Here is an 18,343-nt window from a genome sequence, read left to right on the forward strand (position 1 = left end):
CCAGCCTGAATGCGAAATAATTGACGGGTGTCGTCAATTGTTTCACTTCAAATCGACCACGTCACAATCACCTTCGTTCCAATTTGATTGGAACGAAAGTGACCGCCACACAACAAATTTAATTCAAAACTTTCTGAACACCTTCTATTGCATGAACTGAGCTCAGGTGCGGGTACTTTCCCAACAATAAATGTCAAATGCATTACCGTCTGCAATTTCGCTCTGGGAGCAGGTATTGCTGGGTTATTCTTTGAAATACGTAGTGCTTTAGTGTTTTTAAGTTTTATCCTAGTTCATCTGGATATAACGGATTGTATAAATGTGGAATGGCTGCCTTTTTATACTCACACCCTTAGATTCCTATGGGGTAGTCAGGGACTATCGAACTTAACACTATCAAACCACTCTTGCCTCACTTACAATCATCAATTTTTTCACACAGGCCCTATTATTCTTTTCACTACCCAGCCTTTTAAACTCTTAATTAAATCTTTCTTTCTTTTTCTTAAGTAATTGATTAACTGTGTTACTACATGCTCAATGTCTAAACGTAATATGATAAAATATTTGGCACCAAAAGATAACTCTGGGAATATCATGTATATCATCTTATTTAAAATGCAATGAATATGGCATCTAAGACCCTGAATTACCAAGAAACCACTGCAATATTTTATAGATAGAGTATTGAGGCTTTCGTTTGTTTAATGGTTAAGAACACTTTCAATTTTATATAAAGCAGATACATTGAATCCATGGCCAAACAGGAAGCTTGGCATGAACCATGAACACCGTCAGTCGTAAAGTTGCCTGCTTATCGGTATTGTAGAGGATAATTATATCACGGAGAGTCTGCGATGGAATTGCATAATTTGATTCCGCCTTCCCATTTCCATCATCGGGGGGTCCAGTCACGTCTAGACTGGGGTTCCACCCCTATGTTGTGGATATTTCCAGGATTTGCACAAAGCATTTCGCGTCCACATTTATATGGAGAGCGGCTAGGGAGTGGAATTCCCTGCCTGCGGACTTATTCCCCGAAAGCGAGTGTGAATAGGCATTATTTAGGTATGCATGCTATATCGTCGACCTCATTGTCACTTTCCATCAGGTGAGACGGAGATGAAATTTTCGTATAATAAAAAAATCTGAGAACGTTCTTCGTGGCCGTCTTCTTCCAGTGATACCTTCCTCGTTAGACCTATATAGCACTTTCTTTAATCCGCTCCACGTCTCCTAACCACCTCAACATATTCTTTTACATTTCTCATCTTTCACATTACCGCACGTTGCCTATTTTTGTGGGGGTGCCTGTTCAAAGGCAAACATAACCGCCTCCAACACATTCGCGCTAGAATCGTGCTTTTGACATTAATGAAAACGTTTATAAACGTTTCTAGTAATGTATGAGATAATGCAACAAATAATGATAATGACGTCAATAAACGTTGAAGTCTACAAACATCATTGGTATGTGTGTAGGGTTGCCAAATACTGACTTATCATTTCCGGGACAATTCTGCTAGGGTAAGAGAGACGAGCCGTCTGATACAAGAACTAATTTTTCAGATGGCCATCTATCTAATTTGACGGCTATAACATGGCCGTAACATTGTTTTTTACCATTTTTTGGGAGTTTTGAATACTCATTGAGTACTTAACTTAACTTTACTTTACTTTACGTTGACTTCTAAATATTTGGAATCCGAGATAGTACAGTCTAATTACTGGATACGAGACAAGACGAAAAATTCCGGGACAATCCCGGAATATCCGCCAAGCATATTTGTGGGAGTAGTGCTTACTTATCCTGTGTAATTTCGAAACTGCGTGTCGCTAGAGATTCAATATTTTGATATGTCGTAGAGAAATGACGTCACCGGCCAAGCAGAAGTAGAGCTCCTTGTGAAAGAGCTCATCCAGGGATGTATTGCCACCTTACCTATTTCTATCGCCAAGCAGTAATGTTAGCATTACTACGTTACGTAATGGGTTCCGTAAGGTGTTTGGAAGGGTAAGGATGCTGGTGAAATCACATGGGACTTGTTAACTTCCTAAGATCTTTGCGATTTAACCCTTTGACTGCCGTAGACGCTTTAAAGCGTCTTACATTAACTCGGCTGATACGCCAATGACGTGATATAGCGTCAATAAAGCCCTTTAATTTTCAGTTGAAATTATTAAATAAATATTAAGATAGTCTTTCTGTTAGTTATATACTCTAGTTAAGTATGAATTCACAGTTGCATATTGTTATGTTCAATCATGTTCTTCTTTGCCTTAGGAGAATTGGGATAAGGTGGAAATTTATAACATATCACATCACTATATATTATATAGGCTTGGCGTCTAGGGAACGAAGCTAGTTTCTGTTAGCGGCGGTTAAAAGGTTAAAGCTCTGAGTGGCACTGCAACTGTTATGGATACGCGTGTCGCTTACCACCAGGTGCACGGCTTGTTTGTCCTGTCACTAGGTATATTAAAAAAAGAAATGTCACTATTAAGATTTTGTATTGCCAAACAGCGTTCTCTTACGAAATAAAATAAATTAAACGACGTAATAGTATGTTCTATATCATTTACAAATGTTTAGGGCAGCACGAGACGTAACTCCCGGGAATGTGTTTGTTCGCGTCGATACTAAGGTAGACGGCGCTTAGGTATAGGTCCACCTACCCTCATTTCCCTTTACCATTTATACCCCTATCCTTTTTACTCCACTGCAACTGGATTGCTGTTCGTAGTTGGAACAGTCTGCAACTAACCGTCCTGGGTAACGTGTGTCCGCCTTGGACCAGCCATCGACGATCGTTTAGCTCTGTAGATTCACCGCCATATTGAACTACCGTACTCTGCGTAGTTTTACTTATTTCTTATTTCGCTTTGTATGAAATATCGCGTTTTGTACTCATTGTATGTGTTACTGTACTGTACTTTTAAACGATGATAAAGCAAGTAGTGAGCATAGTAACTGGTAGTCTCCTCTGACAGCCACTGCGTCAAGGAAACCGCCAAACATACCACCGCATTTGTCGGAGACATTAAGACGCCTGCTGGAAGTAGAGGAAGTGCGACCACGTACGACCACGAAATCCACCTCTATGGCACTGACCATAGAGGTGGATTTCGTAGCATAATTCAGTTGCACAGCACTCCTTTTACCTACCGATCCTTCCTCTCCAGACATTCCTTCTACATACAGTCCACTTCTACCTTTCTTCTTAAAACGAACCACCGAGCCGGTTGGTATTCGGCATATACAGTCATACAGTTTGACTGGCGCGCTGGTACAGTGTTAATTATGGACTCTGCTTTCGCTATATACGAGTGCGTTAAGACACTAAAGCTTTAAAAAATACAGCAGTTTCGAACAATACAGTTGTAGGACTCGTATTTTACCGAGTTTACGGTTGGAAAACTCACGTTTGAGGCGTGGTAATTTTTATGCAGGTATTTACGAGGCTTTTACGGGAAAAAGTTCCGTACGTGCACGTGAAAAATGCAGGCGAGTGGAATTGCGGAATTGACTATTCTTGCCATGAAATAATTGTTATTTTATAATATAAAGCTACAAGTTGCAACTCACTGATAGAAATAGAAGGCATACTTCCCGAGTAGTGGATAGGATTTTAAAAACCTAAAATTTAATAATTAAGCACACCTTTTATTCGGAACTCAAGGGGGGGCAAACGAAAGCACTACGGACAACTCCTTAGATGTAAAGATGTGCTTAGGCGAAAAATTGTGACATTGACCCAACAGAGAGGGGGAAACAGGCAGCCGATCGCCCGCAATTGAGATATTTTGTGGCAAACAAAACGTCACAATTTGAGACTCGTCGACGAATTGATTTGGGCGTCAGACGTGACGAACTGAAAGCCCAACCACCTTTTTTTTTTGACGAGGGGGAAATCTTTATAGATACCCCTGAGCCCAGGGAGACTCAGGGGTTATGCGGGGACTCTCGCTCCAGACTGGAGGGCCTACCCCACTAAAAACCCCCCCCGGGTTTACCTCTCGCCGGTTGAGTCGGCACCGTGGGATAGGGAACACTTACCAAGGCGCCGCCCGGCCGCCCCAGCTTGCGCCAGGGCTCCCGCGCTAACGGTGGGGCGGGACGGTTGTCCTCCGACCCGCCCCCCAGACGAGTGAGACCATGTAATGCAGGCTCCGGAGTCCCAGTCCAGAGCCCGCTGGCCTCACTAGGGGATCAGGCGAGCAGCGACTGCTTTCGCCTTCTCCCCGTACGTCTGCGTCGAAGCGGGTGCACGTACGCCGCGTCCTGCGTCGATCACCTACCATTACATTGACGGTGTGCTTACGTGCCCCCTGCGTGCTCGGATCTTTAGTAATAAGATCGGGTACGCGAGTCTTGTGACGGTCAGGAGAATTCACATTATTATTTATACAAATAAAAAATTATGTAACAAAATTATTGAAAAAATCCCTTCGATCTGGCTGGATTTTAACCAACGTCGTCTAGCAAACTGCTCTATGCCAACTAAACCACGGAACGAACCAGCGAACCTAACGAATACTTTCTATGTGGTTGTTGCGGATCTTTGTTTTTTTTTTGTAACGGTTTTCATGCCGCAGCGCCATCTATGAGAAATTTATTTTTTCACTCAGTCAGGTACCTTTACAGCTACCAGCATGTGAAAGCGCTGCTGGTGCTGGTGGCGTTCTCTGGGATAATAGTAATGTAGCCTGGAGAGTAGTAGCCTCCGCAGCCTCCATACATCTTACTTAATAAGTTTAGTAGTTCAAAAGTTGAAAGTCCATTGTTATAGGTAATTTATTCAGGGTTAACAATAATATTATGATCTTTAAAATGTAAACGGTGTAAATATAATTAATAAAATGTTCAAAAAGATAAGAAGAGCATAATTTTGAACTTGCTTAGAGATGTATGAAGTCTTTTACTGCTCAATTATTATTTTTCTTTTCCTTTTATGCTAAGCCTTGGAATCTTGTGTCATACAATATAACTCGTTACGTGTATAACCCATGTGTACTTATGTAGTAATTATTATTGTTATTTTTGTATCAAGGTTAAATTTGTTTAGTATTGTACATAATAACTATTTATTAATTATTTATTCTTCAATAGTTTATTAAAAATGCATCACCACTTCTCAGTTTTTTGTAGTAACTAGTGGTTAACGGTATTGGTGATACAATCACTACATATTTACTGTAAAAAAAATTATATTTAAGTTTTTATTGTGTCTACTGTTTGTTGACCCAAATAAACTAAAAAAAAAAAGAGATGTGTTCGCTACCGCGATCGGGCAGGGAGTGACGATGGAACGAAATGAAATCAGAATGTGAGACAATGAATGGAACAATTCAACATTTGAATTTAAATACGAGTGTGAGAATAAAATAAGAAATTTAAATAAAAAGGTGGGATGATGATCAAGGAAGTCACACAGTCACAAGCAGCTGACTAGTGATGTCGCTTTAAATAATTGTAATTAAGTTCATTGAATGTCAGGTTGTTTCATCACCAGATTTTTTTTGTGGATTTACACCACTAGTTTGTTATAATTAATTATTAATACAAAGATGTATTACACATATTTATACAATTAGAAAAAAATTGTGTTAAAAAAATATGAATTTAAGTTGGCAGAGATCATTTAAAAATCCACTTACATTTCTGTGTACCAAAACAATTTGAAACCCACGAACTAAATAAATCCTGGAATGTGTTTTTTCTTTCTGATGTTTAATGAAAAAGCTAGAGATGGTCAATTGTTTTAACTGTGGTTTGAACTTTTTCATTCAAACGAGAATAGAGCGCCTCATTTATTTTCGAACGTTGCTGGCTTGCTAGAAATGATTATTCAAATTCAGTTTTTATGATTCAAAAACGATACAAGAAAAAATCGTAATAGAATCTGTTTTTTTTTTCTAAATTTGAATATTTCAAAAAAGAATAACTGAAATCATTGACTTACAATTATATGGACGTCGGATTCGCGGTAAAAAGTGTTCGAACTTATAGGGCGTTAAAATCGTATACAGAGCGTCATTCACGCTTTAGTCTTCGTTTGTTCGACTGACAGCGAAGCAAGCAAAATTAGACAGTACTGCGATGACATTACAATTTAAATTCAACGTTAGCTTTTTCACATTCCTTTACATGTCACTACGTTTAAATAGGTTGACTTGGGACATTTTTTTCGTGTTTTTTGGATTAGACCCGTCGTCCATTTATTTGTAAGTCAATGACTGAAATCGTCGAAATTTCATTTTGATTAAACGTTCTGATGTATATGTATGTGGCCAGTGGTTCATATAAATTTTGTTATTATAACTCAACCTTTTTTTAGTGTATCTCTAAATATTTCTATGAGAATCATATAGTTTCTTTTCATTTCTATTTTTTTTTGTTATCTTTTAATTGATATCGCTACTCGACAAGAAATCACTAGCACCAGTATGAAAATGAAAATTAATAATTTGTATTTTTCGAAAAATAAAATGTGCTTTGAAATTTTTGGGCGCCTCATTGTATGTGACGTCACGAAGCCCGTAAAATTAAAGGCACGTGCAATGACGTCAAGTAGCCTATTACCAGAACTTGACTTATTAATGCGCTTTCAAAGAACCGTTGTTGACACAAAATTTAATAGCTTCTTCTTATACTTTTCGTTCAAAATTTAAAAAATAAATTGGAATATTATGCTTTTAAAAAATTACAAGGAAAAAATATAGCCAGTATGTGTGTTCGTGAAATGTCGGTTTACAGGGTTCTGTGGAAGCATTTATTTATTCCAAAGAATCTTTAGTAACAGTTAAAACGCGATTATAATTTCATCAGATATTATAAAAAATCGGCTTTGTAAGTAACGGCTTTAAAAAAAATAAAATTCAAGTATAAATGATAAATACAAGCATGTCAGCTCTACTGCTGCCAACCAGTACTAGTTGTTCGATGGCTTGCCACTGAACGAACGAACTAGCTTGAACGCAGTAACGATCGTATTACTGCTTGACGGCAGAAATAGGTAACTTTCACGAGGAGCTGTGGTGCTACTAAAAACTTTTAACGACTTGGCGCCCAGAACCCTTATCCTTCAAAATCGGAACGCAGTAATGCTGTCATATTGCTGCTTGGCGGCAGAGATAGATTATATTGGGAGTACTTCCGGGGACAAACCCTTTAAGAAGGAATTCTACAGCTGCTATTATATGGTATGATGAATTGTATCTTCCGTCCATTAGTGTAGAGAAGCATATTAAAAAAAACACTTGATGAATTCTGAATAAACAAAAAAAAAGACCGAAAAAGTCGATACTAATTTAAATATTTAAATTAAATCCGGAAAGAACGGATTATGAGTAAAACACGCGGTTAGCATCGCGAACAGCGATCCGAAGAATTATGATGACAATACTGGCTTACAAATTTTTAAAATTAATTAAACGGTTTTTTTCATCATCCTTTACGTATTTTCCTTAGAATAATAACGCATAGAAACCTAGTCCGCACACGCTAAGTGAGGCAAATTGAAGCGCTCCCAAAGGGCCTACACGAGCGGGCGGGCCGTCAGTGCCCAAGGTCAACTTGCACCGCGAATAGCTCAAGAATTTTAGTTAAAAATGACGAAATGTGCAGTAAATGAGTGTAAAAATACGTCAGACAAACATAAAATAGATACTAACATCACATTCCACAAGGAAGTAACGCGTTTCAACTTGTATTTTTATATAAATATTCACTAAGACCGAAAATTAACCTACTACTAAAACTAGCCTGCATGAATTTGATTTTTGCCTCACTTGTGACAGTTCGTTTGATATGAAAGTATCATTCTATGCATTATTATTCTAAGGTATTATCTATATTTCTTTGAAGAAATCGGTAATAGAAGCAACAATATTGCAAAGAAAAAATAACCAAAACAAGTGAACGTATCGTATCAACCAAAATTCTCCACGTAGATTGATCGTCTCAAAAGTTTCATAAGAACTAAAAAGCCTCCTAATTTCTCACCTGACTACATTCGAATTTTGAATGTAAAATGCTGACCGCAATGCGAAACTTCTGGCCGAATACCGAACGAGGAAAGCCGACCATTCGAATTTCAAATTCGCACGTCCCCACTGCCCAGTTACAATGATGTTACATGTTTACAGATAATGTATAAACTAATGAAGCTCTAATACTTTTTATCTAAATTTCCTAAGCAATGGAACGTATAACTGGGTTGATGATGATGATGATGAGGAATATTGTGGTAAGCTATTAGATTCGGTATTCCATTTTTAATTCAAAATCACTTTTATTTTTGTAAAAGGACGTGAAGTGTTAATACTACGTACGTACGTAGTATTAACGCAATTATAATGTTCATTAGGTACACCAGTGCATAAAACAATCGTACAAAAAGATTTAAAAAAACTTTTATTACATTTATCAAAATTTCATAAACAAAGCATGTTTTAATCGAAATCAATTCGAAGATGTATTTATTATTCAATGCGACATTTATTATTTTATTTTTCGCTTAATATGACTTTTCTTGTAAGTGATGGTTACATAATAATAATAATAATAATAACGCGCACACACTCATAGCCCCGCACTAGGGAAACCCTGAGTCGCGGGCGCCATGGACACACACAGACAACGACAAATTACACCTACACTCAGGAGAGAAATAAATGTAGGCCATACAAATATTTCTCCCGGCCCGGGAGTCGAACCTGGGACCTCTGTGTGACAGTTCGGCCACGGAGGCAGTTGGAACCACCATCTTTGTGCATATCAATCATTATGTATTACTTTTATTTTTATTAATTTTGTGTAACTATCTGATCTTTCTTGCTTAATTTATTTAAACTTGTAATGTTTGCGTTATAGTTTTTATGTCAAATAAACTCTGTAATAATCATAATAATCACGCCGACGAAAATTGTCTCTAAACAATTCTTTAGTCAAATTACCTACCTATTGGTTCGCAGTAATTTGGTCGGGTGTTTCAGAAAGCTATGCATATAGATCTATCAACATTCCATTTTTGAATTCCAAATCAGTTGTATTTTGTTTGTGATTTTTAGATTTATATTTAGAATTGTTGACGTGTTGAACGTGAACTGAATGTTATTAGTGAATGTTTTATATTTAATTCCGTTGCTAATTTTACTTTTTATTTTTATTTTCCACTTAAATAATATTATCTTTAATAAGACTTGACAAAGGTCATGACCGTAAACAAGAACATTTTAAGATTATTTACATTTTCATACATTTTATTTTAGTGGGACGAGAGCTCCTTGTGAAAGAATTTGTTCTGGAAAGTACTGCCACCATAACTTTTTCTGCCGTCAAGCAATAATGTGACTATTACTGCATTCAGATTTTCTAGGGTGAGGGTTACTGGTGAAATTACAGGCACATGGGACTGTGAACTTTATGTCTTAAGGTGACGGATGCAATGGCAGAATCAAATCGCAAAAGCTATGAGTGGCATTCATTGACTTACAAATAAATGGACGACGGGTCTAATACAAAAACCACGAAAAAAATGTCCCAATTCAACCTATTCGAAATTTAAATTGTAATGTCATCGCAGTATCGCGCTGTCAGTCGAACAAATGAAGACTAAAGCGGAGTTTGGCGCTCTGTATACGGTTTTAGCGCCTTACAAGTGCGGACACTTTTTAGCGCGGACCCGACGTCCATATAATTGTAAGTCAATGGTGGCATTGTAAATGTTATATAGGTTGGTATCATAAAAAAGAAACATTTTTGAAACCGTGTTCTTTTTTTAAATAGTTATCTACTTTGAATATTAGTATCAAGATTTTCTTTTTACAATTTCTGTAATGAACGATTGAATAAATGGTATTTATTTGCCTAAAAACATGGTTTACAAAACGTGTAACACGTGGCATTCAAAATTGTTTTTTCAAGGGATTAGTACAAAAATCATTCATTAATTTCATTCATTAAAAAACTTCTAAACGAATTTAGACAGCCAAGCTCGTTTCTCTGCTATTGCCATTCGAATTTGGGTAAAAACCTTAGAGGATGGTAAAAAATAAAACACATAATCCCTGAATAAATACGTTCGCATTTTTCACAGTTACCATAGTCACGCTGACGGCTTTTATGGCGGGAAATGTAATAGATTATTCGAGGTTCAGAGAGCGGACATTTATTGACCGAGCGATATGCACTTTTGAACCGCTGTTTAAATAATATCAGTAATCTGACAAAAATTAAAATTTGTTTCTGACAAATGAGTGGCACAACGCTGAAAATGATAGAGATGGAGAATTAAAAAAAAACAGAACAGCAGTAAAACTGCCAAAACCTTTTTTTATTAAGAGTCTTGGCTTGGATATAAGTCCTTTGAGCCATGCCTTCGTTTAATTATCGGGATCCTCATTTAGTGTTTTTCATTGTGGTTCTTCAACATTATGTTGATTGTAATACTAACACCCTATGGATCAACGTTGTCCGAAATAAATGCATTTTATTTTTTTTATTTTTTATTTATTTATGTTTTCACTATCTCTTAAATAACTTACTTTTGCTGTTTGGTTCTTTCTAAATAGACTTTTAAGCGGCGGGATTCAATAATTATAATTTCACTTTCACGTATATCACATTATTGTTACTATGAACAAAAACTTTGGATTACTAATTATTGGAATTTTCAGGATAAACTGTTTCATAATTTTGTTAAAAATAAGAAATATAGTTGTAACTTTCTTCATCACTATTTCTATCTTCATGGTATACTTAAAATGAATTCATGCAGCCATAATGTATTAGATGTAAAATAAATAATTTCCAAATTCTTAAAATACTGCAGAAATGAATTCACAAAATAAATGTTTTATGTGAAATATACGATCAGATTTTTGGAGCGTAAAACCATTTTACTTAATCGTGACGTAAAAAATCCGTACGGCAATAATGCAAGAAAAAGCTCATGGACATAATTTAGGACATTACGGTCGACTTTGTCTGCGTGTTATGACACTGTTCACGAGCAAGTGTGATGAAAAGTACTTTTTTAATTCAAATAATAAAATAAAAAATGTTTATTGACTCCAAGTATCCCAATACTCTTTGAGATAGTAAGGGCAATGTTCTGGAATTTAGGCGCTGTTAGTAATGGGGATTTTTTAGCGGTAAATGCGCACACTTGTGTCTTTGCGGTGTTAAATTGGACTAGATTCTGTCGGCCCCATTCTGAGACCTGCTCCAAAGAATTCTCTATTTTGGACACAAGTTACAGTCTGTTTTGATCCAATTGCTGGTGGGGCGTATTTGTGCGACCTGTATAATAGGCATCATCGGTATTGTCATCCGCATAGCAATGAATGCAACTAGTTGATAACATATCATTGATATGCAGGATGAACAGGGTTGGTGATAGCACAGATCCTTGCGGAACGCCGCTCTTTACGCTCCGCTCAGATAGAAAGCTGGCGATCCAAGTGGTAATAATGGTAGCTACGACAGAAGTGCCTTGTGCCAGACCCGATCAAAAGCCTTAGCGATGTCTAAGCTCACGGCCATTGCTTCCCCCTTGCTCTCGATGGTAGTTGCCGATTAGTGCGTGAGATACACAAGAAGATCACCAGCACCACGACCGCGGCGGAAGTTATATAAGTTAAGTAATACGTTGGCGATCACACACGCTCCATCATCTTGGAGAGCAAGGAGGTTATCGTTATAGGCTGATAGTTGGAGGGGTCTGTACTGTCTGTAGAGTTTTGTTTTTTGGATAGAAAGAGAGAAGGTTGCTTGTGTTTTACAATATTTATTTAAAAATATTTTATGTAGATACTATCATGGTATTTTCTCAAGTACGTAGATATGATATGATAAAACTTTTCGCATAAACTTTTAGTTCACTATAGTTTTAAACATCGTAAATTGCAAAATTAACATTATTATAGAAGCGTATGACCATTGCCCCTTAAATGAGTTTATTAAGACGATTGTTACGGACAGCCAGTAATGTTTGTCACTATTTTTCATGAGAAAATGTCTATTTTTCATAACATAAAATATATTTCCTTCAACGTACTTGACTCGCCACTCAAGTGTCGCACTGATCATTTATATATTTTCGTGCAATGCGAAACTGAATGACCATGCGCTGCGTGGGAGGGCGCCGCTATCCAAGGACTGTTTAGTTATGTCTAATGAATGAAATAATGAGTAAGTGAGTGAACGAATAAATTTATTTGCTTAACATATGGCTTGCAAAAGCTGTAATAAACTTACAGTATTAATACTCTTTTTACTCACTGCCCAGCATTCACTGATGCAGGAATTTAGGTTGAAGTTAGTAAAAGCCAAAAGTAACATATTCGTTCACATTACTTTCTAGGCTAACGGAACACCATTGGATTTCTAAACGAGAATCAGTGCTATGAAAAAGTAAAAAGTGTTTAAATGCGGGAACGTGAGAGCTGGCCGGATAAAAGAGAAAAGTTTCATTCGAATTCGAAATACGAAAATGTCTTTTACGTGCGGGTGTGTGTGTGTGTTTTACAAAAGGTATACCTAATACTGGTCAGTTTGATTTTATTTTTGCATAATAAACTTTAACAAACTGCCGGAAGTTGTGGGAGCAAATACTAGGGCGTCCATACATTTGCAAACGAGAGTCGAGAGTTTTGAACAATTTCACCAACAGATCTCAAATAAGGAAGTTCCCTCGAGTATGAATGCTGAGAGAAAATCATTAACTTTGGGGGCAGTAGAGCTCCTTGTAAAAGAGTTCGCCCAGGGAAGCATTGTCACCTTACTTCAATTTCTGCCGCCAAACAAAATAATGTGTGTTGTTGAATTTACAGGCACATGGGACTTGTCAACTTTATGTATCAGGGTGATGGGCGCAGTGGCAATGCCCCTCAGATCTTTGTGATTTAAAGCTCTGAGCGATAGACCGGACAAGTCGTGAACACTAGAGGTCGGTGATAAATAACGTCACGATGATCCGCCGTCAAACAGCATCACCGTGACTCGTTCCGAAGGAACGACGTTCCAAAGTCACATAGGTGTTCCTCCGTTCCTATAGCTATCCCCGTGATTCACATCACGACATAGGTATTTGATACAATGCGCGATCTCCGTTCCATGGTGACTGAGCGCGCCACTCGTTATAGTTCTCTTCAAATAAGGCCATTTCGGCGATGGGAGTGAATGAAATAGGATGACTTTCTTTGCTCACTCACAAGGGTCGTAGGTGCATATTACTACTAGAAAGGGCGGATGAAAAAAATCTGCTGCAGTTACTATAAACCAATTTATTAACAACGTAAAATATTTTTGTATATTTGTTTTATTATGGGAAGAGTTGATATTTTCTATTTATGTATAATCTACTTTGTATATTCTACTAGAAATATAATTACATTACACTTTATTTCTATTTTAAACAATCCAAAGATTCGCATTAAATAAGTAACAAACAAAATTACATTAAATACGAAATCAACTTTTTGAATGGAATTGAAACTTATTACAAAGGGAGCAAAAACTTAAATCATTCTATACAAAACTGCTATAAGTATTGGAACGAAGCCGCTGGCTAAAACCATATATCGTGATGTAAGTTATAGGCGTGACAAGGTCACGGAAGTAACAGTCGTGACAAGATGTGATTTTTTGGAACCGGAACGACAGTCACGGCGATAGAAATGTAACGCTATTCCCCATGTCTATGTCTCTCCAGTTCCCAAATTCCTATACGACCGGAGGGACCGGAGGATTTCTAACTCATCCTTTACTAGCTCTCCGAGCTAATGCCGGAGATGCCAAGTAGCAGTGTCCTGCGACAATGTCCGGACACAGCTATACCGACTTAAAGGCCGACTCAATACCCCGCGCGTTTCCTCGCGTCAGGCCCTCAACTCAACCACTATTAACTGCCTCCGTGGCCGAACGGTTACCATGCCGGACTGCCACGCAGAGGTCCCAGGTTCGATTCCCGGGCCGGGAGAAATATTTGTATGGCCTACATTTATTTCTCTCGTGAGTTTGGGTGTAATTTGTGGTTGTCTATGTGTGCGTCCATGGCACCCGCGACACAGGGTTTCCCTAGTGCGGGGCTATGTTGATTGTGAGCGTTATTATTAAGACGCGCTAGCTGCGCATGCTGCGGCAGACGAACGTGTTCATCCCTGCAGTTAACCACAAACCCCGGTGAGTCCGTACCCAGAGACGCCCATGAAGGCGTATCACTGGCGGAGGGCTTGGCCCGGACGCCCGCCGTACCCTGTTCTTGCCAGGGAGCCCGTAGTCTCCCCGGAAAACCCTATCTCTAGGGTCGGCAGCGATAGATAATTAGAATTGACATTTGCACGTTGGTGACCGCTGCAATGTCATATAGCACCTAGTGTAGTAATACCTGGCCGCCATTTTAAATAATTAATATATATTCTTATCGAGTTCTTAGGTTATCGCGATTGTTACACATAGGAAATGAAACTAATTTTCCGGATTTAACAAGCCGACGTTTCGGTCCCTTTACAGGTCCCATGGTCCCGGTTGACTGAGGTGACCATGGGACCTGTAAAGGGACGGAAACGTCGGTTTGTTTGAAAAAACAAATATACGCGATTTAAATCCGGAAAAATAGTTTCATTTCCTACGTGTAACAATCGCGATAACCTAAGAACTCGATTTCTTAATACGTACTTACTTTATTATCAAAAAGGTTTTTCATAATTGTTGAAGAATGTATTCGCGTTTACCTGAAACCAAAGAGAAGCTTTATTAAAACAATGTAAAATTTGTAGAAGTAATTAATATACAGTTACAGTAGCAGTAGAGCCTTTTGAAAGTGTTTGTCCAGGGAAGTGCTGCCATCTTACCTATTTTTTTCATAACATCAAGTGACGGGACAAGTCGTGCGCCTGATGGAATGTAAGGAAGGAGTAATGTATGCATTGCTGCGTTTCGGTTTCGAAGTGTGCTGGTGCAATTACAGGCACATGGGACTTTTAAACTTATGTCTCCGGGTGACGGTCGCAGTGGCAGTGCCTCAGATCTTTGCAATTTAAGACGTCTCTCGACGTGTTCTTTCTGTTATTTGGTATCATAAAAAACAGTCATCGAAATAAAGCTACAATTGACAAAACATACACAAGACAAAAATTCTTTTATGACATAAAAGTCATGAAAATAATACGATATACATGAAACAAATTTTGTATAATACAAAGTTTAACAACGTTACTATTTATGCGTAAAAAAATATAAGCTAATTTCATTAGTAGAACCTTTAAACTTCTCTTCTGAAAGTTGTCATTTAGTAGATGTGATCATATTGCACCAAGGGTGCGGTATGTTATTTTTTATTTTATTTCAATATAAAAAAAGAACTCGTTATATTTGACAGATTAAAGTACAGGACTAGAAAAAAAATATTTTGAGTGATCAGCGGAAAATTAAGCCTTTTTTGCCCAGGGGAAATCCATTATGGATACCACTCGGCCCGAGGGGACAAAGTGGTTATGTCGGACTCTCACCGACTAAAACCCCTGGGGTGTTCCTCACGACGCAGAGACGGGGTCACGGGAAACGCGGTTGCCTACTTCCGCAACCCCGTCTGCGATTGCCCTTGCGAGCCCTCCACAGGAGTCGGCGAACCTACTCCATTCTCCGCTTTGGGTGCCCCGGAACACCAGGGGCGCTTTCTAGCACGGGACACTTCGTTGCGGGTAACAGACCCCCCGATCCGTTACCCGCTGTTTCCCCTTATAGCGGCACGCGGCTAAGGTGGGTTAGTCGCCTACGGCCCCGTCGCTTGCGGCGGATTGGAAGCCAGTTGGCATTGTCTTCCCGCTCCCTCTCCGCCGCTTCCTTCAGCGCCATGACGGCACCACTGAAGGTACTAACCGCCTTCCAGACCTCTTCGCTTTCCGCCATGGCTTTCGCCAAGGCTGACAGCGATAGGTCTGCCCCTACTATCGCGGACAACGTGGCGCGAGGCTCCACCCAAGCTGGGCACTCTTAGCGAGTATGATACGCGGTGTCCGCGGCTCCTCCACAATGGTGGCCATGCCGTTGATGGCTCCCTACCTAGAACTTCGCACAGGAACTTAGCGGAAAATTAAGCCTAAGCTAACCATCCACAAGGTCCAACGACGACCTAGGAAAGTTTGCGGGAATTTGCTGAGTGTTGTAACGATCTTTGGGGGATGTGGAAAGAAGATTTTGACAGGAGATCTGTGAAAAAAGGCATATGGTATAAAATTATACAAGCTGAACTGTCAAAAACTGGCGTCTACTAGTCACCAGTACGAGACTGCACACCGGACATATTCCACTAAATGAGTTCGGTCACCTAACGAAGATGGTAGACACCCCGAATTGTACTTGTAACACCAGAGAAGACACCCACCATACTTTAGTGGAATGTACCCGGATCAGAGCGGAACGAAGACTGACATAACTAGAGGCTGGAATCAGACTAACAGATGTTAACATGCGCAATTACATATTATCTGAGCCTAATACCCTGGCTAATAAAATATATAAGTTACTTAAAAACAGATAGGTAAGTAGAACTAAGAATAATCTGTAACGATGGAGCTGGCATTATCGCTAATAAAACCTCTGGTTAAATAAAAGATTTAAAAAAAAACTTTGGCGGACTTTTATCTGAAATGGGAATGATTATAAGGACATCGTGTTACGGTGTGCAGTTTTTCAAGTTAAACTATGACTTAAAGTTAAAAACAACCACATTTACGAATTAAATTAATAAGGCCACATAAATACCATGAAATATCCACATAAATTGTGGATATTTTATCATAAATTGTGGATATAAGTTTTTTTAAAACGTATTCATAAGAATTCTTCATTTACGATGAGTAAACAAAGCTATTTATTAAATGGTAGGTAGTTAAGAATACATTAAAAAATGATTCTTTTTATGTTATAAAAAGTTATTTTAATTAGTAGAATAGCGCGCCTAACCTTTATGATATTGGTTTATTGGACTGGTCATGTGTTGGTGCTAGCCTCTATCAAGGGTCCCAGAGTCCACTTTAAAGTTGTCTCGTACTATAGTATAATTTAAAGAATTTATTTTAAGAAGTGATAATTTTAAGAACTCGTTATTTGAATTGTTTATAATAGTAATTGGACACCAACTCATAGGGCGGTGAAAAACGCCCACATGAGACGTCCTAGTGGTCGACGACCGGTTAATCAGCCCAAATACTGATGGAGGGACGAAGTAGAAAAAGACCTCTGCGAACTGGGAGGAGATCGCACAAGACAGGGCGCGATGACGCCAACTCGTATCGGAGGCCAAGTCCACTCCGAGTCGCTGAACTTTCTGAAACGTCTGACGTCATTCAGAGGCAGCTTTCGCTTCGCCTCCTCTAAACATTGGAATGACCTTCCACCACCGGTATGGCTTATTTTGAAACATAAGTCGGAACTGGGGCCTATTCAGGACCTTACGATATTTCAGTTGTCGACCGATTTCTTTCCATTTTTATTCACAACACTCGAATCGAAGATCAAACTGTCGTACTCGAAACCGAACCGAAATGACGTCACACCCGTACGATTACTCCAACCGACCGGCAAAGGCTACAAACGTTATTTAGTACACAGTTGAATGTAATATGGAAATCTCTGATTATTTTAAATAAAGTCTGGATTTTATTTAATTTTATTTTAATGCAAGACTAATGCGTTTCTATATTTTAGGCCTTTAAAATCTTAAAAATGTATATAAAAGGATTTTAATTTTTCTTATAATCTATTTCGCCGATTAACTAAATGTACTGAATAGCTCGGAAAGGGCCCTTCGATTCGAGAACGATATTCAATCGAACGATTGGGTTAACATATCGAAGAGTTCTGAATCGAGGTTCAGGTCGGTTGTGGAATAGTAATCCGTAGTTGTCTGGTAACGGTAATTTGTACCCTTTGTCGTCCTGATTAGATTTGTTTGTTTTTGCTTGTTGTGCGTATTATTATCACGCGTAACCAGTAAATAAATAATTAGATTGTAGTTAGGTTTAAGTTAGATCAATCATGTTTGTTTTCTTGTAGACCTTTTGTTCAAGGTTATGTTTTGGCAATGTCCGGCAGAGACACAGCATTATGCTGAGGTTTCGTCCTTCTCATCACTCATACGCTCATAATTTATTAGTATGTATGTGTGTGCGTGTGTTTGATGAATAAAGTCCTATTTAATTTAAATGAACCAACAGAGTAAGTAAATAATAGATGATTGGTGAAATGGAACGTCAGTTCCACACTTTGCCGCTAGATGGCATTGACCGTTTTGTATTAAATCCTAAATCGCTATTTAAAAATTCTAAATGTTAA

At 38.4% G+C, this 18,343-nt stretch overlaps 1 protein-coding gene across 1 annotated transcript in view; it reads right to left on the reverse strand.

Annotated features, from left to right (window-relative positions):
- LOC113230428 overlaps positions 1–18,343 on the reverse strand; it is a 186,053-nt gene that overhangs the window by 159,943 nt on the left and 7,767 nt on the right. The gene's annotated exons all lie outside the window — the stretch shown is intronic.

This window comes from Hyposmocoma kahamanoa, unplaced genomic scaffold (genome assembly GCF_003589595.1).
Source record: "Hyposmocoma kahamanoa isolate Upper Pololo Valley unplaced genomic scaffold, ASM358959v1 101, whole genome shotgun sequence".
NCBI lineage: Eukaryota > Metazoa > Arthropoda > Insecta > Lepidoptera > Cosmopterigidae > Hyposmocoma > Hyposmocoma kahamanoa.